The sequence below is a fragment of the Canis lupus genome, chromosome 6 (assembly GCF_003254725.2).
Source record: "Canis lupus dingo isolate Sandy chromosome 6, ASM325472v2, whole genome shotgun sequence".
Taxonomy (NCBI): domain Eukaryota; kingdom Metazoa; phylum Chordata; class Mammalia; order Carnivora; family Canidae; genus Canis; species Canis lupus.
The window spans coordinates 49,059,333-49,073,935 of NC_064248.1; the positions used below are offsets into that span (position 1 = coordinate 49,059,333).

Here is a 14,603-nt window from a genome sequence, read left to right on the forward strand (position 1 = left end):
TCAAAAGGTGATAAAGACAGCTCATCTTCGATAGAAATCACCATCAGCTGGAAAATCTGCTTTTTTCCTCCGATAGAATATACAGGTCTTGCTTTTGAACTATTTAAAGAAATATCAGAAATGGAAAAGGACAGAAATATTGGTGCACAACTATCTTATTCAGGGAGGGGAAATTACTTTGAATTTTAGCCTTGTCTCACGATGTGAGAGAAGCATTGCTCAGGTGCTTTGTGATAGGTTATATAACGCAAGCTGTGGATTCCTCTCTGGTTGTTGTGTTATCTTAAACTAGAAAATGCTTACAAAAATCTCTCTACATGTCTGTCTTTGATCTGTCTCCAGATTGCTACTGCCTAGCTGTCATTCTCACTGCAAATTCTATGTTAGAAAGCCTAAAATTTCCTTCTCTTTTAACCAGCTACTTCCACCAACTACCACTGGCACCGTCATTTCCCTGGCCTTGTAAGATAGGACTTTAAGTTATCCTGCGTGTCCCCTCATCCTGTCAGCTGCCCAGGGGGCACGTTCCTCCCCTGCAGTGTTTCCCACATCTCCTTCCACCTCTCCAGCGAGACTGACAGGTGGCCCTCATCTTGGGAGTGATTCAACTTCCGCTTCCCTTCCTTACCCCAGCTTCTATCCCATTTTAATCCAAAAACCAGGGCGCAGCCATACTAAATGTTTCTTAAATTCTTTCTTCATCAGTCACCTCATTTAAACTCCACAACGTTTAGAGGTCTACTGCACAGAGGCTAACCTCCTCTGCCTCCATCTCCAAGTTCTCTCCTGTAGCCTTCTAACCCCCGACTCTCCCACTGCACAGCTTTATTTTAGTCACTGCATCTCCCAACCACCCCCGCCCCAGACTCCAGGTCCTCTCTGGTAGGTTCCCTCCCTCTCTGCAACCTACATGCACCCCACCCCCCCATGACCATGCTACACTTGCATTTGTATGATCTGCTCTCTCCTGTGGGCCAGTTCTAAAGCACACCCGAAGTCCTATTCTTCCACAGATTTTTGTCCCAGTGACCCCAGGCTCTATTCATCTCCTTCTCCTTCTCTCCTTTATCATTTTTATTGTGAATTATGAGCAAAAGTAAATAAAACTTATATGTACAGTTTAATAAATGATTGTAAAGAGAACACCCAGGTGACCACCACTGGGATGGGAACTAGACTATTACTGGAGCACTGAGAGCCTGCCCCCTGCTCCCACGTGTCTTTTCTCACCTAAATCGACAGTACTAATAATCTGTACCTCATAATTTAGCACTCATAGTAATTAAGTAGCATCTTGCTTTGCCTTGTGGCTTAAGTGTATTGGTTTAATTCCTCCCACTCAGTTTTAGGCTCTTGATGGGCAGGGCTTATATTGACTATTCTTTAGAATACCCAACCGTGTCTCAAGCAGTGCTAAGCAAATATGAGTATTCAAGAGACACTTGCTCATTGATTATAGACTAAGAAAAAGCAACAGTGAGAACAAACAATATGTATATTTATGTCCAAGAGCTAATATTGTTATATCTTTCAAACTCATGTGAACCTTTAGAAAATGTTCTAAAGTTCTACTTTGCTAGGTTCTTTTCCCTCATGTTATGCTCCCTGGTTTCAATTTGTTTTTTGTTTTTTTCTTGTTTTTTTTTTTTTTTTTTTCTCCTTTAGATAGCATTCAGCTTTCCTGGAGATTCCTCAGGGAATTTCCAGCTTTGTGAAGCCCAGTGTACCAGAATACCTTGCCAATGAATAGAAGTCCATGACAACACTATAAAACACCAGAGATTCTTCTCCTTATTTCAGTAAAAAGCAGAAACAAAAACAAAAATAATCCCTTCTCTAATCACAAAACAGCTTTTCTCCTACACTGCACAATTCTCTCATGAAACAACTTTGCATGGTATCCAAATGTCTTTAAAGTTAAATGCCTTAGCAAATGTTGGTAACATTCCATATGTGGAAGGTTTTATCACACAGGACTTCCAGCAAAGCTTCATGCCAGTAAAAAGAAGAAAAGATAAATGTATAATAAACAAATAAAGAAAATACATATTAACCAAAAAATCTCTGAAGATCTCTCTGTGTAAGCAAAAATGTGACTCTAGGAAATTATGCAGTATAAATTACATAAAAGATGCATAAAGTATGCCAATGATGGCACATCAGAAAATAGTATATATGTATTACAAGACCCTAATAATTCTAAAATTTGGTCACATCTCTGAACCACTGAGCTGTTGGGTTAAATAAGTCTTCTTTCATAAGAGAATCTGAGATTTAGCAGCAGAAGGGAGGAAATCCACATTGTTGTCTTATCCTGGAAACTTCAGTGACTATGGCAAAATTCATTGTACTGAAGAATTATTTCTGGCTTGGGCTAATTATAATGAAACAGCAGAGATAAGCAGGAAGAAAAATCACACTAATAGAAGTAGGTTTATTTACAACAACTTATTTCACACACAGGCCACTGAAACATCTATATTAGGGAGGATAGTAAGCTACTAAAAAGAGCATCTGACAATCGGCATCCAATCAGTTAAACAACTAAACTTAACTGTCAAACTTCAGATAGGAAGAGAAGAATAGAAATGATTCAGAAGAGTCAGATTTTCCTTTGTTCAGCTAACAAATATTTGTTGAATTCCTACCATTTGCCAGGCCCTGTTGTGTCCACTTGTGATATATCAGTGAACAAAACAGATGAATGTCCTTGTTCTCACAGAGCCTACATTCTAGTGAGGCCATGGTGATAGCAATTAGTACAGTGCGATACGTCACTTTTATGAACTTCAAAAACAAAAAATTTTGTGTGAGTGTGTGTGTGTGAACCAAAGAAAGACTACAAGTAAACCCAAGCCTCAAGACAGTAGCTAACTCTATCTAGACAAGAAAGAGACAAGGCAATAGGATCAGGAAAGAAAAAAAGTATCTTCAATGATATTGGTAATATCAAAATCCTGAGGGTGGATAACAGATTAACAGCTGTTTATTTTACTTTATTATTTTTAAAAAATTTTTATTTATTTATTCACGAGAGACAAAGAGAGAGAGAGGCAGAGATACAGACAGAGGGAGAAGCAGGCTCCATGCAGGGATCCCGATGTGGAACTCAATCCCAGGACCACAGGATCACATTCTGAGCCAAAGGCAGATGTTCAACCACTGAGCCACCCAGGCATCCCAATAGTTATTTATATTATTATTTTGCTTTACAATTTAAATACATGTTACGTAGTTTATTTTGTACACGCAAAATATTACATCATAAGTTTTTTTTTAATAAAAGGGTATTTTTTTTTTTTTAAAAGAGCAAGAGGACAGGGTAGGGGACAAGAGGTTAACCCATGTTATTATAAAATGGCTAAGAAAGACTTCTTTGTTACTTTAAATTGATATTTTATGACATATAAGGTATAATTACTTTTTCTACTATTTTTAATAGTTTATTCTACTTAGAAGAGCCAAGATTTATGATATCAAGTGGGTATATCCTAGATAGTGCTGTCTGAAAACAGACCTATATTAGTCATCTCGGGCTGCCATACCGAAATACCATAGACTCGGTGGCCTAAACAACAGAAATTTATTTTCTCACAGTTCTGGAGGCTGGAGATTTGGGATTAGGGTGACAGCACAATTGGGTTCTGGTGAGAGCTTTCTTCCTGGCTTGCAGATGGCTGCCTTCCCACTATGTCTTTTCATAGGGAAAGAGAAGGAAAGAGAGAGAGAGAGAGAGCACCCTTTCTGGTGTCTCACCTTATAAGGACACTAATCCCAGCATGAGGATTCCTCCTTCATGACTGCATCTAGATCTAATTACCTCCCAAAGACCCAATCTCCAGATACCATCACATTGGGGTTAAGCCTTCAACATACGAATTTTGGAAAAACACAAACATTCAGTCCATAACAGATGCTTTTTTGGGTTTTGGGAGGGGTGTTCTTAGGAGATATACTTACAAGTCAGAGAAAAAAATCAAGACTCGGCAGAAGGAAAAATTAACTAGGAATGTGGTTGAGCTGAGGCCTCAGTCAATCTTATGAGGAGCTGTGGAGCTGGGTAGCCCTTCAGAGATGGAGTGGATTAAGGCAAGGAGGTAGTCATTGGTCCTTGGCCACTCCCCGAGGGGAAGAACCCTGGGCGAGACAGTACCCAGAGAAAGAGGCAATTATGAGTGATCAGTAGCTGATTGCTCTAGCAGCTGGAGGATGAGTGTGTAAACCCTGAAGAAATGATCTGGAAAATCATCACCATGTCTCCTAAATTTTTAGAAGCTAGAACATCATGATGGTTAAAATAGACTGCAGTTAATATCTGAGGTCTGGGTGGCCTTAAGAAAGTTAGTTGAAATCTATTAAAAAATTTCTCATCTGTAAAAAAGTGGCTGTAATGATACTAAAACAAGATTAATATTTTTTTTGTGGTTTTCTTTTTTTTTTAACTTTTTATTGGTGTTCAATTTACTAACATCCAGAATAACCCCCAGTGCCCGTCACCCATTCACTCCCACCCCCCACCCTCCTCCCCTTCTACCACCCCTAGTTCTAAAACAAGATTATTATAAAGATTATATAAATTTTAAAATATGTAAAGAAACTTATATAGTGCCTGATCCATAATTTTGATAAATGGGAGCTTTTATTACTACTATATTAATATTTTACATTTTTTCAATGAGATTGGGCATATGCAAATAAAAATCAGTTATCTCTGATATCACATAATTTGAGAAGTTTTTAGTACCTATTGACGCCAGTGCCTAAGAAATATTCTGAGTTGTAGTCACAATTATAAGACAAGTGTCTGAGATAGCAAATGGATTTTATTTAAAGATTTTATTTATTTATTTATTTATGAGAGGCACTCAGAGAGACACAAAAACATACCAGAGGGAGAAGCAGGCTCCTTGTGGGGAGCCTGATGCAGGGACTCAATCCCAGGACCCCCAGATCACTACCTGAGCCAAAGGCAGATGCTCAACCACTGAGCCACCCAGATGCCCCCAATGGCAAATGGATTTAATTTCAAGTTCCAACTAAGAGACTTGGTAGTGCCTGCTGATGAGTGTGGTGTTAGGAAACTTTCTGAGGAGACATTCACTTGCAGTTAGGATGCAACTGGATGTGAAAGAATAAGTTAATAGAAATGATTTAAACCAAGGAAGACAGACAAAAGGGATTTTAGAAAATGAACAAAATATTAGGAATTGTGGTGTAATAGAGATGGTCTAACATACATGCAATTGGAGACCCAGAAGGGGAGAAGAAAGAAAAGGGGACGCACACAAACATGTTTGAACCAAAAGTGGTCTAAGGGGGGGCACCTTGGTGGCTCAGTCGGTCAAGTGCCTGCCTTTGGCTCAGGTCACGATCTCCAAGTCCTGGGATGGAACCCCACATCGGGGTTCCTGCTCAGTGGAGAGTCTACTTCTCACTCTCTCTCTCTCTCTCTGCTCTCCACCTCCTACTCATTCTCTATCTCCCAAATAAATAAATAACATCTTTAAAAAAAAAAAAGAGTGGTCTAAGATTTTTCAAAAACAATGAATTAGGGATCCCTGGGTGGCGCAGGGGTTTAGCTCCTGCCTTTGGCCCAGGGCGCGATCCTGGAGACCCGGGATCGAATCCCATATCGGGCTCCTGGTGCATGGAGCCTGCTTCTCCCTCTGCTTATGTCTCCGCCTCTCTCTCTCTCTCTCTCTGTGTGACTATCATAAATAAATAAAAATTTAAAAAAAAAGTTTAAAAAAAAAAACAATGAATTAATGCATGTTTGTTTTTGGTGTTTGTTATATCAATCTATATTTTTGCTTAATTTTTGAACTTTCAATATTGACAAGATGAATGTTTAAGAGAACAGGTTTTGAAAACAGACTACTTGTGTTTGAGTCTCTGTTCCATAATTATTATTATATTATATTATATTATAATTATATTATTATATTATATAATTATTATTATCTCACCTTAAGTAGGTTTCTGCAGCTGTCTAAGCTTTGCCTCCTCATCTGTAAACTGGATATAAATAATCACATAGATGCCTTGTAGAGAACATCACAGAATAATAAATGTCACATTTTTAGCATAGTTTCTGATGCCTAAAAAGAGCACAATGAATATAAAATTTCTCCTCTTTCTCCTCAACTCCCTCCTCATCTTCCTCCTCAACCTCCTCCTTTCTCTTCCTTCTCTTTCACCATCTAGAAAATTCTCAGCAGTGACCATACCTATGCCCAAAAACCAAATTTATATTTGATACAGAAAACTATTCTTGAGCCACCATAAATCAATGAAAATATGCTTCAAATACATTATAAATTAGGTACCATATAGGCACCATCATCAAGAGAGGGTGAGCCAGCATGTACATGGGAGACTGGAATAATCAGATCTGACCACATCTGAGGATATATCCTCTGGTCAAGCATAAGTCTCTGGTTCTACATACCTGCTGAATGTACCACAAGGTACCAGAATAATGCCAAACAGACCACGACTCCATGACTAAGCTTTTGTTCCAAAGAGAAAGCAAAACAATTCAAGTAGCTTACCAACAACATTACGGTTTCCAACTTCCTTCCTAAGTTTAGCATTGGGTTTGCCTTTCTCATAGAACAGTATGCTAGAATAATACATTGTTCACTGAATCTATACCAACTTTTGTTCCCTCTTTAATGGCCAGTGAACCTTTATGTTTGCAATGTTTTTCTCTGTTGTACTATCTGGCATTTGTCCATATGGAAAAATCGTGCTGATTTTCTTGCATATGCAGCATTAAAACTTTCATATTATTCATTTCCATTGGTTTTCAATTTCTGAGGAAGAGTTACATGTCTTCTGAGAATCCAGAAAATTGCTCTCTGTTCTCTGTTTCCAGATTGCTTCTAAAAATGTTAAGGAGGAACAGTTCCAGTTTTCCCTTGGAGAACCTCTGTATATAGTTGACCCTTGAATAACATGGGTTTGAACTTATACATGAATTTTTTTTACAATACAGTTCTATAAATGTATTTTCTCTTCCTTATTATTTTCTTCATAACTATTTTCTCTAGTTTACTTTCTTGTAAGAATACATTATATAATACATAAAACAGAAAATATGTTAATCAGCTGTCTATGTTATCAGGAAGGCTCTGGTCAAAAGTTGGCTATTAGTAGTTAAGTTTTGGGACAATCAAAAGTTTTGCATGGATTTTTGACTCGACCAGATCAGCATCCCTAACCCCTGCATTGTTCAGGGGTTGACTATATACCCTTTTTAAATTAGGGCATATTTCTGCCTCAAGTTGTGATCTTCAGACCAGTTTATCAATTCACACATTTTAAAGCATTTAGTTAACAAGTATTTATTTATCAGGCAGCTTTCTCAGTGGTGAAGATGCATTAATGAATATATCAAAAACATGGTGAAGATCTTGCCTTTGTTGAACTTACAGATTAATGAGGAAGAAAGACACAGTAAAATATTACCCCTGATAGGAGAATAACAGCCTTACAGCATCCATACGGTCAATTCCTTGTATAAGGTCAAATCCTTATAACAAATGGAAATGTCTATAAAACTTCCTGATGGTTCTCCTCTGATTGAACCCTGACTGATAGAAGAATTGAGCAGGTTTCCATAGGTGTTCCTACCTGAAGTTGGCAGAGAAACAAGGCAGGTAGTGAGAGGCACACAGGGAGAAAGTTTGCTCCTGCGCCGAACTGGCTGAAGCAGACCTTGGACAGGTGGCCATAGAGGTGGCTGGAATGAGAGGTGAGGCTGGAGGATCTGAAATAGTGCACAAAAGATGTCTGATACAGCATTCCATAAATAAGAGTGTTTATTGGATGCTCAGGAAATGCCAATGCAGTTAGGGGAGGAGAAAACAAGGGGGAAAATTTATGATTCTCTATCCCTACAGAACACTGTCCCCAAATAAATGGCATCACTCTTGCTATGGTAATTGTAACATTCCCTTTTTCTCATTAAAGCTTGTTTCTTACCTTGGTCTAGGATGATTTCAGCTTTCAATTGAATATCCACATTTGGTAAGGAGGCTGATGCTTCTGCTGCTGTAAAAAGTGCAACTTGCAGCCATAAAGTCAGAAAGAATTGTGAATGTTCTTCATTGGGTGGTGTGAAGCACTGAAGCCATAAAGTCAACATCATGTGTCCTTTGGGAGTCTCTAAAAATAGGACAGCATCTTCATGTTTGAACAGCTTCCTAGCACTTCTGTCCTAAATGCAAGTCTTGACATTGTTCTTATCTTACAACTTTTACCTCTTTCCCTTTCGTAACTCATCTTTATCAAGAGGAAGAAATTATTGCCACTGTAACAACAATGTGACAAAAAAAAAAAAAAGGTGGCCTAGGCTTAGTACATATTCACACCATATGTGCAATGTTTGCAAATTTCCTGCTACGTGTTGCCTGAATATAAATGTTTACAACATAAATCTATGCCTATTTTAAACAACTATTTTTTGTACTAATTAATAGAAACTAGGCAATTAGGGTTTTCATCAACTAACTTTGTGTCTTTGGATAAATAATGTAAACTCTCTGGGCTTCAGCTTCTTTTTTTTTTTTTTTACACATAAGGCATTCTGGTTAAATAAATTTTCTTCTCTTTAAAAAAGTTCATTCTTTAGGCTTTCATTTTGCAATGAAACTTCCAATCAAGAAAGTAGTTCAAAAAGTGTCAGGAAAAGTAACATTATATCACTATTATTATTACTCAGTTTCAAATTCCATTGATATTAACAGTTTAATTGAATGGCAGTTTGTGAATGGAGTTGTTTATTCTCTTAAAACAGGAAAAAGTAACACCCAAATCCTTATTATACTGGAACAAATTGCTTTTAGATTTTTATCACTTAAAAGTGGCAGAAAAAATTCCCCTTTGGATTGTCTAAATGAAATGAAACAATTCACCTTAATAGTAATAAGTCAACGAAGTGAAGCTTCCACACATCAAATTCCTTAAAGGGTATGTTGAAAGAAAGATCAAAATCTTTTTAAAATCCTTGTAGCCTCAAAAGCTCCCATTTTTCTTGGGAAGTTCCCCTGATTCATGGAATTCAAAAAAATCTAAAGATTCAGATATGATGAAAACTGAAAGAAAACGCCCTGATCTTGTGTTTATCAACATTTTAAAAGAACAAAGTTTAAAATCTTAGTGAGTGAGTTGGTCCGGATATGAGACATTCTGAGACCATCTTCTTTGACCTGATTCTTATCAGATATAAAAATAAATCCAACCTAGCAGCCAGGAAGAGCTACATTTTTCTGCAGAAAAATAAAATGAATCAAACTCCCTGACAATAATGAAACAAAAGAATGAGAAGTAAGGAAGGTAAGGAGGAGGAAAATGAGCTTCTAAATCTTGGAAATAAGAAAAAGAAATTTACTACCCAAGCTATATTACCTGTGACTGTCCGCACCACTGCCACATGGCCATTTCTTGTACGTCAATTCCTGGTGTTCCGATGGCTATTTTACACACATAACACTCTATGTGCGTGAGTGGATAGCTCAGCTTGAAACTAAGAGCATCCACTTATGTAGTGCAGCTGTTCTGAATAGATTCAGGCAAATCTATTTTCATGAAGGTGCTGAAGATCCTCCTGGAAAACAACTTATCCTAAGGAAAGACAGAGCCAGATGTTATGTGCTGAACCCAACACCAGGCTTGGTTATCAAAAACAGGAGAGGGGAGAGATTCTGAGTTTACTCACACCTCAAAAGACTTCTGTGTCACTTAGATTTCTGTCTTGCCCGTGGACCCTTTCTGGGTCAGGGGAGAGAGCCAGGTGAGAGTACAGTAGAGTATGCACAGAAAGAGCATTTCCACTAAAGCTCAGCAAAATGTTGGTAGTCCTCTGTACAGGGTAATGTGAATTGGGAAAAGAGGCATGCCCCTACTTAGCATAATCCAACGAATAGTTTTAGCACATCGAGGGAGAAATGCACAGCAAGTGACAATAGCCCTCTGGTGACATGTAGTAGATGCTTTAGAAGTAGCAGAGGGATCTGTTGGATGTCCCATGATAACTGACTGGATATGTTCATTAGCACTCTTAGAAATTCACTATTACTTCCAGAAAGTTTGTAGGCAAAAAGATGAGAGTATTAGGAGAAGTTAGGTGGTCATACCAAACATGTCATTTCTGCTCACAAGCCAATGGTCAGAGGAAGTTTGATATCCTTGCCTAGATGCAAGTGAACCAGGGAAGATAGAGGAGCAGATGGCACCCCTGCCACCATAAAGAACAGAGGCTGTAAAGAGCAAGCAGGTGGGGGCAAGAGCTAGTGAAATACACTCCTAATTTGACCTCATTCATTCCTACATACCAATGAGACCAAAGAAAGTGGTCTATACACATACTTTTACAAAATTCTCATGATAACCAAAGGAAAATTCAGAGAAGGTAAGTAACATACCAGAAATTACACAGCTGTTCAGTTCTCTTCGACTCTAAATATGTTCTTTTATTATTATTCTCTGTTTGCCACAAAGTGATATGCTTTAAATAACTCTAAACATTTACTGAGTTCTTATTCCATTTATTATCTCATTCAGTTTTTTTTCTCACAACAAACCAGTGAAGTAAGATTGATGTCATTCTCCACGGGCACAGAAAGTCTAAGCAACTTGATCTAAGTCACAAAGCCTGTACGTAGGAGGAAGAGATATGGCTGAGCCGCAACTCTGCCTTCAACTCTAGAGCTATTTCTAGTCACCATTTCAAACAGTTGTGCCCAGAAAGGTTAAGAATTTGCCCAAGGTCACACTAAGAAGCAGCAGACTGGAATTCCAAATCCAACTGCACAACTCCCAGTCTGGTGCTCTTCGCATTACAATGTTTCTCCTAGGGTGCCTGAGTAGCTCAGAGGGTTAGGCATCTGCCTTCTGCTCAAGCCATGATCTCGGGGTCCTGGGATGGAGTCCACATCAGGCTCTCTGCTCAGCAGGGAGTCTACTTCTCTCTCTCTCTCCCTCTCCCTCTGTGTTCTTCCTCTATCTCAAATACATAGATAAAATCTTTAAAACGAACAAACAAAATAAAACAATGTCTCTCCTAAATTGGTGACACACATACTTCAATTATACCCATTATCAATGTCATCAATTGCAAGCTGTATGCTTGGTTCCCTGCAAACCATTGGTTCATACGGTGACTGCTACTCTGGAGAATAATGGCTTCTCTCTAATTTACAACTTTATTTTTCACTTGAACAACTCTTTGAACATCTCTAAAGCATAGACTCCTTTGACCTTCACAAACTGAACACAAATAAGTTTTCAATGAATTGTTTTAGACATGAAGTATGTAGAACAGATGCTTAACTGTAATCCATAAGATGTTTTTAAGATGGAATCTATAAAGAAAAACACAAAAATGTCAATTGACAGAAGCTGAGAAAGAAGGCAGGTGAAAAACCTATCAGGAAAAAAGAGTTTAGGGAAAGTAAATATTGAATAATGGATAAAGATTGAACACAATAATTTTTTCTAATATAAAGGAAAATGTATGTCATGAAAAATGATAGGAAACAGAGCCTATGGTGAGAATTTATTAGGTATTGATAGAATCAAAGCAGGGAAGAGAAAACTAAGAAAGCCCAGAGTCATTTGAATATCAACTAATGTCCAGGTTACTTTTCATAGGCAAAATCTAGCCCATTTGCATATACGGTTTGAGACTTGTTGCAAAAAGATTAAACTTTGCTTATCTGCAAATAGACCGAGTTTCACAGACAGGCTCTATTTTAAAATAACCTTTATAACAGGACATGCTGGTAAGATGGGCCACAGTCTACATCTTCAAATTATTATGAAGAGAAGGCTGTCAGATTGAATTTTTACCATTTCCCCCAAAGGGCAAATGACTGGCTCCAATCACAGAGACCATCAAAATGACTGCCTTTAAATCCGAAGTCGATGCAGGGAGTCTACAGCATCATCTCAGACTCCTCATTAAACTCTGCCTTATGGGCCCACCCACAGTGATTCCAGCTAATTGGAGTAGAGGGATCCAAGCAATGATATTTTTAAAAATTCTTCCCATGTAATATGACATCTGTGGTATAGCTTTCCACGGTCACTCCTGTTCATGTGTACATTTCTTTGAATAATAGGCCAGCCCACTCAAGCAACCCAACAAACATCCTAACTCTTGGGAGATTAGCCTGTCAGGCTTTGGCCAGATGGAGCTATCAGTGTTATTTTTTTGTTTACTTTAGTTATTTAGTGTATTCTTAGCAAATGTGTATCACGAGTGGCTCTGCATCACATTTTTAATATGAGAAACAACGTAAGAAGTTCGTGAAAAGCTTTTGACTTTAATGAACATGGTAAAAGCCTTTCCCACAACTTATTGTTAAATTTAAAACTTTATCCTTAGCAATTCTCTCTGTTCACTTCTGTACCCTTCCTTGCATGTGGTGTGATGCTCAGCGTGTCTTCTGTCTTTGTTCTTATAGTCATCTATTCCTTTGTAATGTGGTAATTAGTTTTAAGTTGAAGCCAATCCCAACTGTGAGAGCTGAGCTATTATTACTGCTGGCTAATGTACCACTAGAAGATGAGGCACAGTAAGAAAAAAAGTTATTCTTATGTGCTTTCATTGGCTTGTTATTACCAATAATTAGGGAAATATTGTGCAAAATTTATCACTTAAGCATAAATGAGAATAGAGCTGGAAAAAAAGCAAAGATAATTAAAATGAGAAACAGTGAGTTTTCAGGGAGTAATCACTAAACCTAAGTCATTTTATGTCCCAGAAGAGCAGAAGTTCATTATCTAAACCCTGATCCACTGGTAGAAGGAGAGTCTCTGGAATTCTGGTTGTCCTCGAAATGACAAGCAAAATTGTGTGCGTGCATGTGTGTGTGTGTGTGTGTAGTTTTCTGGAGACAGATATATATCACTTTTACCAAAGGTTTATGAATGAGGTATCTACAAATTGGTTTGAAGGAGTATTACCTCCTCAAATCTTCTCTTTCTTAGCAGAACCAATACTGATTCTTCTGACTACAGTTGGCCTTTGAACAATACTGGTTTGAACTGTGCAGATCCCATTAAATGCAGATTTTTTTATCTGTTCCTTATGACTTTCTTTAGTAACAGTTTCTTTCTTCTAGCTTATTTTATTGTAAGAATAATAACATACAAAACATGTGTTAATCAACTATGTTATTGATAAGGCTTCTGGTCAACACAGGCTATTAGTAGTTAAGTTTTTGAGGATTCAAAAGCTATATTGATTGATACACAGAGCTTTGACTATGTGGGAGTCAGTGTTCTTAACTCCTACGTGGTTCAAGGGTCAACTAATAGTCTTCTTTTAGGATCTTTGCTGGTACAGGCCATAAGCACTTGATACATTTCTTCAGTGTATCCTTCCAAGGACTCCTAATTAACAGATGTTGGGATCAGGCTGGCTTCTTATGTACGAAGGCCACGAGGGTCGGGATCTTAATTTCCTAAACAATAATAGCCGCAACTTCTCTTCCTTTTCTGCTGATATTGCCTCTGATAATACCTTTTGCATCTTTTTTTCTCTTACTTTGACTTCCATGGCACCATCATCTTCTGATCTCTTCCTTTTCTTTTTTTTTATAAAGATTTTATTTATTTATTCATGAGAGACAGAGACAGAGAGAGAGAGAGAGAGAGGCAGAGACACAGGCAGAGGGAGAAGCAGACTCCTTGCAGGGAGCCCGACATGGGACTGGACCCAAGGTCTCCAGGATCAGGCCCTGGGCTGAAGGTGGCACTCAACCACTGAGCCACCTGGGCTGTCCCCTCTTCCTTTTCTGTTTACACATTTTCATCTTTTTTTTTTTTTATAACTCCTTATCTTCCAAATATCACTAAAATGTTGATCTTTCCTCCACATTTTATGCTGGGTCTCATCTCTCACTACTCCACAGGTAAGGCACACCACAGGTGAGGTAAGGCACCTTGGCTGCCTTACCTCATGTATCACTCCTCTTCCATTCTCTCTTTCTCTGATTATGATGTCTTCTGAGCTCTAGCATTTTGTGATTTTTTGGCATTTCTATTGTAAGTAGCTCGTAAATGCCTTAGACTTGTATTTCTGGAAACATGTTCTTCCTTTGTTTTCTCCACTTTGGTCAATGATACTCTTCTGCACATTTGTGTCTAACTTAGGTATATGAAATTCATTGCTGATTTCATTTTTCTGGCAGTTTCTATGGACGTTTTGTCTTTTCAAAAACAATCATCTTGTTTCCCCTATTTCCATTTGTCCCTCTGCAATAATACTGTAACTTCTTGGTTTGGGTCTTTTTTCCTCCTAAGTAGGCTTTTATCCGGTTACTCTGTCTTTGGCTTTCTCTCCAATCCATCCTTTACATTTCCTTCAGAAATATGTATCTGACCTTATTGTTCTACTGCTTAAAATTCTAGTGTTCTCTAAATGTATAGCATTCCCTTGCTGAACAGTTCTTTGAAGATTCTGTAGAAATGCAAGATGCCTTTTCCAATGTCAAAGTCTAAGGAAAAGGCTGGAACTGAGAAATATGGAAACATTCTTGGTTATTTGGCAAATTACTAAAAGATATCTCTTAAGCTTCATTATGTGCCCACCT

At 38.0% G+C, this 14,603-nt stretch overlaps 1 long non-coding RNA gene across 1 annotated transcript in view; it reads right to left on the reverse strand.

The window, feature by feature from the left end:
• Positions 1–7,507: 7,507 nt before the first annotated feature.
• Positions 7,508–14,603, reverse strand: part of LOC112679100 (uncharacterized) — a 30,930-nt gene continuing 23,834 nt past the window's right edge. Inside the window, exons 2-4 of the long non-coding RNA XR_003148110.3 lie at positions 9,412–9,627; positions 7,987–8,169; positions 7,508–7,771 (exon numbers count right to left, since the gene is read on the reverse strand). This is a non-coding gene — a long non-coding RNA (uncharacterized LOC112679100). The remainder of the gene's footprint in view (positions 7,772–7,986; positions 8,170–9,411; positions 9,628–14,603) is intronic.